Here is a 6,747-nt window from a genome sequence, read left to right on the forward strand (position 1 = left end):
GGGGCGTTTGAGTGTGAATGTTTTCTGCTTGTGGGTGGGGGCATAAAGGATCATTAACAGCGGAGCAGCGGGAGAGGGAGCCGTGGGCCCGACCTCGGTTGCATCCCAGACGTGCACACCCACAGCCCGGGGCACCTCTCGCAGAGCGGTCCAGTGCGCGTGGTCAACCAGCCCCCTCTCCTCACTGAGCCCGCATCTGCGCTGGCCGGGGGCGCACACTCCTCTCTCTGACCTGCAAGCTAGGCTTGGTGGGCACACCCCGGTCACCAGGGAAGCCCCGAGTGGGGGCAGCCGGGAGCCGAGGGAAACATAACTGTTCTCGAGGGGTGCCTCCCCAAGCAGACAGGCTGCCTCCCCATGGTGCAGCTGGCTCACTTGACGGTGGGCGCCAAGGTTCCAGCCGCCCAGATCTGTGTGTGAGCAATGGCCAGGCCTGCTTGCACAGTGGGTGACCTTCCCTCTTGCCCAGGTACCTGGAGCTGGGCCCTATGCAGCAGGGCTGGGGTTTGAAGACTCTAGTGGTCCCACCCGACCCCCTGTCTGTCTGTCTGTCTGTGCTGTCTCTGGCCTGCCTCGTTGTCCATCTCCCAGCCCCCCCTCCCAAAGGGGAAGGGGTCGGGAAGGATGAGTGGATCGGGCCGTGTGGGCAGGTGGCGGAGCGGCCTACCTCCATCCCCCTGGGAAGCGCTGTGCTGCTGCAGCTGGCGGTCAGGCTGAGCACCTGGATTATTATTATTATTATTATTATTTTTAAAACCACAATGGCTAGACAGGGAGCTGGGCTGTCCTGCCACAGCCAGCGCTGCCTCCCCCAACCTCTCCTGCACCGGCAGGGTCAGGCCGACGTCTAGGACAAAAAAAGTTGCCTGTGGCTCTTGGCGGTGGATCACTCGACTTGTGCATCGATGAAGAACGCAGCTAGCTGCGAGAATTAGTGTGAATTGCAGACACATTGATCAACACGTCGAACGCACCATGTGGCCCTGGGTTTTTCCCGGGACTACCCCTGTCTGAGGGTCGCTGGTACATGAATCGCCCCGGGGTTCACTCCCAGGGTCGTGGCTGGGGCTGTTGCAGGGACCCCATTCCATTCATCCCCCTAAGGTCAGACCCCGATCAGCACCGTCGCTGGATCCTTGGATCTCGCGCGCAAGCTCATTGCCGACGCGTCCTGGCTTCCCCAGTTTCCCCTCCTCATGCTGGTTTCGGGAGGGCCGGGTGGCCGACGCGCCCTGTATGTGGTGGCGGCGGCAGCAGGCTTTAAAAAAGCCTGGCGCACCTTCACCCCACCCCGGGGCACCTGGCCGTGCTGTGTGTGTGGCTGTCTTTGGTGTCCCACGGCTGCCGGCGCAGGATGACCATGGAGCGCGGACCTCATGACCATGTGGGCTTCGGTCACAGATTGGGACAGAATACACTCGCCTGCGCCAAGGGCTCGGGCAACCCCATGTACGGGCCCGAGGCCAGCTGCCCTGAGCTTTGTGCTCCCCGACCAAGGCCTCAGATCAGACGTGGTGACCTGCTGAATTTAAGCATATTACTAAGCAGAGGAAAATTAACTAACCAAGATTCCCTCAGTAAAGGCCAGTGAAAAGGGAAGAGCCCAGCGCCGAATCCCCATTCAGCAGCAGGCATGGGAAATGTGGCGTACAGAAGACCGACTCCCCGGCATCGCTCAGGGGGCTCAAGTCCTTCTGATCGAGTCTCCCCACGCGGATGGTGTTAGGCCGATAGCGGCCTCTTGCACACCGGGATCAGGTCTTCTTGGAGTCAGGTTGCTTGGGAATGCAGCCCAAAGCGTGTGGTAAATAAGGCTAAATACGGGCGCGAGGCTGGTGGCCAACAAGTACCGTAAGGGAAATTTGAAGAGTTCAAGAAGTTGTGAAACGGTTCAGCGGTAAACTGGTGGGGTCTGTGCAGTCCACCCACAGGATTCAACAGGGCAGGCAGGTTGGTCACCTGGAACGGTGGAGGCCCTTGCAGGTCTGCGGCCCGGGCACATCCAGCCCCAGCAGGGCGCATTTCCTCTGTATCGGTGCAACACGACAGGCTGGGAAGGCCCCAGGGGGCAGGTGGCTCTCTGCTCCAGCAGAGAGTGTTACAGCCCCCTGACAGCAGTTTTGCTGTGTCCACTGGGCTGAGGGAGATAGACCGCCACCGGGCCCTTATCCGGCAACTGTCCTGGCCCCTCTTGGGGGTTGCTAGAGTGTCATGGGAGACGGGGCTCCCGATGTGACTGTGGTGGACTGCCCTCTATACGCCCCAACCACGTTGTGCTGCCGGGCGGGGAGGCCCACAAAGGGTGCCAGGGGTCTGAGGTGATGTTGGTTAACCACCCGACCTGTCTGGAAACACTGACTAAGAGTATAACTCCTGCCCGAGTCAGAGGGATGAATGAAACCCTGTGATGTAATGATGTTGAGGGCCGGTGCCCGGCGATTGCAGTGGCATCCTGTCGCGCTGGGCCCTCCACCGACCCGTCTCGCCCGCTCTGTCAGAGAGATGATGCATGAGCGTGTGTGATAGGACCCGAAAGATGGTGAACTCGGCCTGGTGGAGGTCCGTAGCGGTCCTGATGTGTAAATCGGTCATCCGACCTGGGTATAGGGGCAAAAGACTAATCGAATGATATAGTAGCTGGTTCTCTCCGAAGTTTCACTCAGGATAGCTGGCGCACGGAAACCCCAGTTTTATCTAGCAAAGCGAATGCTTAGAGGTCTTGGGGCCAAAATTAGCTCAACCTGCTCTCAAACTTTAAATGGGTATGAAGCCCGGCTTGCTGGCGTGGAGCCGGGTATTGTATGAAAGTGCTCAGTGGCCAACTTTTGGTAAGCAGAACAGGCGCTGCGGGATGAACCGCACCCGGGGTTAAGGCGCATGATGCAGATGCTCATGAGTCCCCAGAAACGGTGTTGGTTGATATAGACAGCAGGATGGTGGCCATGGTAGTCGGAATCCGCTAAGGAGTGTGTAACAACTCACCTGTCGAATCAACTAGCCCTGAAAATGGATGGCCCTGGAGCATCAGGCCCATACCAGGCCAGCGTTGAGAGCCGCGGGGGCTAAGTCAGGCGAGTAGGAGGGCTGCTGCAGTACGCACAGAAGCCCGGGGCGAGGGCCCGCGTTGAGCTGCCGCAGGTGCAGATCTTGGTTGTAGTAGCAAATATTAAAACGAGAACTTTGAAGGATCAAGTGGAGAAGGGTTCCATGTGAACAGAAGTTGAACATGGGTCAGTCAGTCCTAAGAGATGGGCGAGCGCCGTTCGGAAGGGATGGGCTATGGCCTCCATTGCCCTCAGCCGATCGACAGGAAGTTGGGTTCAGATCCCCGAACCCAGAGTGGCAGGGACGGGCGCCCTTGCGGCATCCAGTGCGGTAATGCAAATGATCCCAGAGAAGCCGGCAGGAGCCGCAGTTTTTATTATTTCTTTTTAAAACAATTTTTATTTTATATAACACATTAAACATTACAATTCTTGGGACTTCCATCATCCGATTCAGCGTCAGTGTTACAATCAGCATTGTACAGTCCCATTCCCTCCCTCCCCCCTGACCTGAGCCAATATGTCCATGTCATCATCCTGTGATTTTTCAGGCGGGTTTATCGTCGTCTCTTTATCCGTTTCATCATCGCTCTTGATCAGACTGTGGGGGCCACTCATGGTAGCCACCAGCTGCCTCCATTCAATTAGGGGTCCTACCTCCTCCTCCCCTCCCCTACAAACCGTGTCCCACCAAACAGCCATTTCTGCCTCTGCCCATTTTAAGAGGTCAGCCCACCACAACTCTATCCTCGGCCTCTTGGCTGCCTTCCAGCACATTGCTATCCTTCGTTTGGCCAGGACATATGCTAGATCTTTCATTTTGCTTATGTGCTTTAAGTTACGTGGCCTAGGGAATTCCCCCCCCCCCCCCAGCATGCATGCCCAGGCCGACTCCACCTCCAGTGTAATACCGGTTCCTGCTAAGCGTGTCTTCACTTCTTGCCAAAACCGCCCCACCTCAGGGCTGGCCCAAAACATGTGGAGTAGCCCAGCCTCCTCCACCCCACATCTAGGGCATTTCTGAGTCGTATGGCCCTCAAACCTAGCGATCTTACTGGGGGTGAGATATGCTCCTTGTGACATATAGTTGGATCTGCTGGAGCCTTGCGTTCCGGGACACTTTTTTTATATCATCTTTGGGCTATTTTCCAGAGCCCATCCGACATAGGCTCTCCCACCTCATCCTCCCAAAGTTGTCTCAGTTGGGTCAAGTCCTTCCCCACCTTGGACCCCAACAGCTCGTATATGCAGGAAATCTCATGCCCACCCTCTGAAATATCATATATAGCCTCCATGGTGGCATCCGGTTGTCCGGTGAGCACCTCTGTTGGCCACTTCGCTCGTACTCTCTTGACAATTCTGGTGTAAGTTATGTACTGCCCTTTATGCACCCCAGTATCTTCGATCACGTTCGGGAACTCTAATGCCTCCCCTTCCAGCCATATGTCTCCCAGGGTACTTGCGGACCCCTTGTATCAGCTGGGGATCCTCTCCACATAGTGCTGCAAGCGGCACCTGCCTAGAGTACAGAACCAGGTGTCCCGCAATCTGCCACGTTCTGTGCCTTATCTCCCATCCCAGTACCAGCAGCCCGCCATCCCCCGGACCCTCGACTTGGACAGCCACACCACTTCTTTGAAGAAGAAGGGGAGCGGTTCCCTGCACAGCAGCCTGGTTTCTGCCGTCTCCTCGTCAGACAGCCATCTTGTTGCATACTGCAGCTGCCCTGCCAGATAGTATAGCTCAAAATTTGGCAGGTTGATGCCTCCCCTATCACACGAGTTCTGTAGTTTCCAGAGGGCCACCCTGTTCCTGGAGTTGCCCCAGATGAAGCCCCTACACGGGCTATGGAGGCTAGCGAAAAAGCGCCTCGGGATCCCATGCGGGATGTTAACAAAGAAATGCAACAGTCTGGGCAAAACTACCATTTTTAACAGAGCAGCCCTCCCCACCATAGCCAGGGGTAACCTGGACCAGAATCCCATGCTGTTCTTAATTCCTTCTACTGCTTTAACCGTGTTGCGTGCATGTTCTTCTTCTGCCGTATGGTATATGTCAATTCCGAGATATCGGAACGACTTTGTGTGCCAGGGTATCGGCAACACTGGCAGACTCCCGGGCAAGACAGGCTTGTATCTCCCGAGAGGGAACACGCTAGACTTTTTGGGGTTAACCGCTATGCCAGAAAGAACGGCAAATTGCTCCATCATGTCTAGAATATATTTCATGTTCTCTTCTGGGTAGCGTAAATATAACAGTATGTCGTCCGCATATAAAGAAACCAGGTGCATGCCACCCGCTGTGCGAATACCTATCTCCTCGTATTGCTGTCTCAGGCAGGTGGCCAATGGCTCCAGTGCCAATATGTATAACGTGGGTGACCACGGGCAGCCCTGTCTAGTGCCTCTGCTTAGTTGCCATTTGTCCGAAATGATAGCACCCGTTTTGACCCTGGCGATCGGGGAGCTGTATAACATTGTCACCCACCTGAGGTACCCCGGTCCCATTCGATAGCCCTCTAAGGTCGCGATCAACCAGGGCCATCTCACTCGTCGAAGGCCTTGACTGCGTCTAGTGAAACTATTGCCAGTTCACCTGGGTCATTTTTTGCCTGGTCTAGGATGTGATACAGTCTTCTGAGATTATCAGTTATGTTCCTGCCCGGGACATAGCCCGTTTGGTCGGCGTGTATCAGTTTACCAATGACAGCCTTAAGCCTATTTGCCAGTACAGCAGTGAGGATTTTACTATCCTGATTGAGCATCGATAAGGGCCTGTACGACCCACAATCAGTGCTAGGCTTGCCCGGCTTCAGAAGCGGGATAATCACCGCCTCTCGCAGAGTCTCTGGTAGCCTGCCTTGCTCATACGACTTGTTAAGCATGGCCAGCAGCGGGGGAAGCAACTCTTGTTTATAGGTTTTATAAAATTCACTTGGAAGCCCATCGGACCCGGGGGCCTTACAGGTGAGCAAGTAGCGAACCACAAGTTCGAGTTTTTCCATCGTAATAGGGGCATCTTGGTCTGCGCGTTCTGCCTCATCTAAGGTGGGTAGGCCCATGTCCTCCAATGTTACCCGAATTTCGTGGTCTCTAGGGCCACCTGGGTCCCCATAAAGATGTTTATAGAATCTCAGGACCTCCTCATTCACCCCCTCCTGGGTATTCTGAGTCCACCCTCCCTTGCCTTTAATTTCCCTGATCACCGTTCGCGGCGTCTCACTCTTGTATAGCCAGGCCAGCAACCTGCCGGGCTATCTCCCCCTGCGTGCTGTCTCTCCACATATTTCTTATAGCTTAGTTTACATAACCTGTCCCAGCAGTCCCCACTGGCCTTTTGTAATTGCCTTATCCTGTCTCTGTCCTCGTCAGCGGTGCCTTCCTTACTCATCCTGCCCTCCAACTCCTCCTCAATTCCCTTCAACTCCTGCTCTATGCCCCCCTGCACCCCCATAGACTTCGAAATGGCAACCCCCCGCAAAACCACCTTAAACGCCTCCCAAACAGTTCCCATAGAGCTTACACTACCAGTATTTATCTCGAAGTACTCAGTGATCGCCTCTCTTAAATCCTCCCTGAATCCCGGGTCCTGCAGAGGCTCGGCTCTGAGTTTCCAAGTGGGAATCCGTGCCCTGGGAGGTTGATGCCGCCACTCCAGGACCAGGGGGGAGTGGTCCGAAAGCACCCTAGCTTTGTATTCCGCA

At 55.5% G+C, this 6,747-nt stretch overlaps 1 non-coding gene across 1 annotated transcript; it reads left to right on the top strand.

Moving 5' to 3' along the window:
• The first annotated feature begins 870 nt into the window (after positions 1-870).
• On the top strand, positions 871-1,020 carry LOC138570732 (5.8S ribosomal RNA). The gene has a single exon (XR_011303765.1). It is a non-coding gene; the product is annotated as a 5.8S ribosomal RNA (ribosomal RNA).
• Positions 1,021-6,747: the final 5,727 nt, after the last annotated feature.

The sequence above is a fragment of the Ambystoma mexicanum genome, chromosome 2q (genome assembly GCF_040938575.1).
Source record: "Ambystoma mexicanum isolate Mex_15411 chromosome 2q, UKY_AmexF1_1, whole genome shotgun sequence".
Taxonomy (NCBI): domain Eukaryota; kingdom Metazoa; phylum Chordata; class Amphibia; order Caudata; family Ambystomatidae; genus Ambystoma; species Ambystoma mexicanum.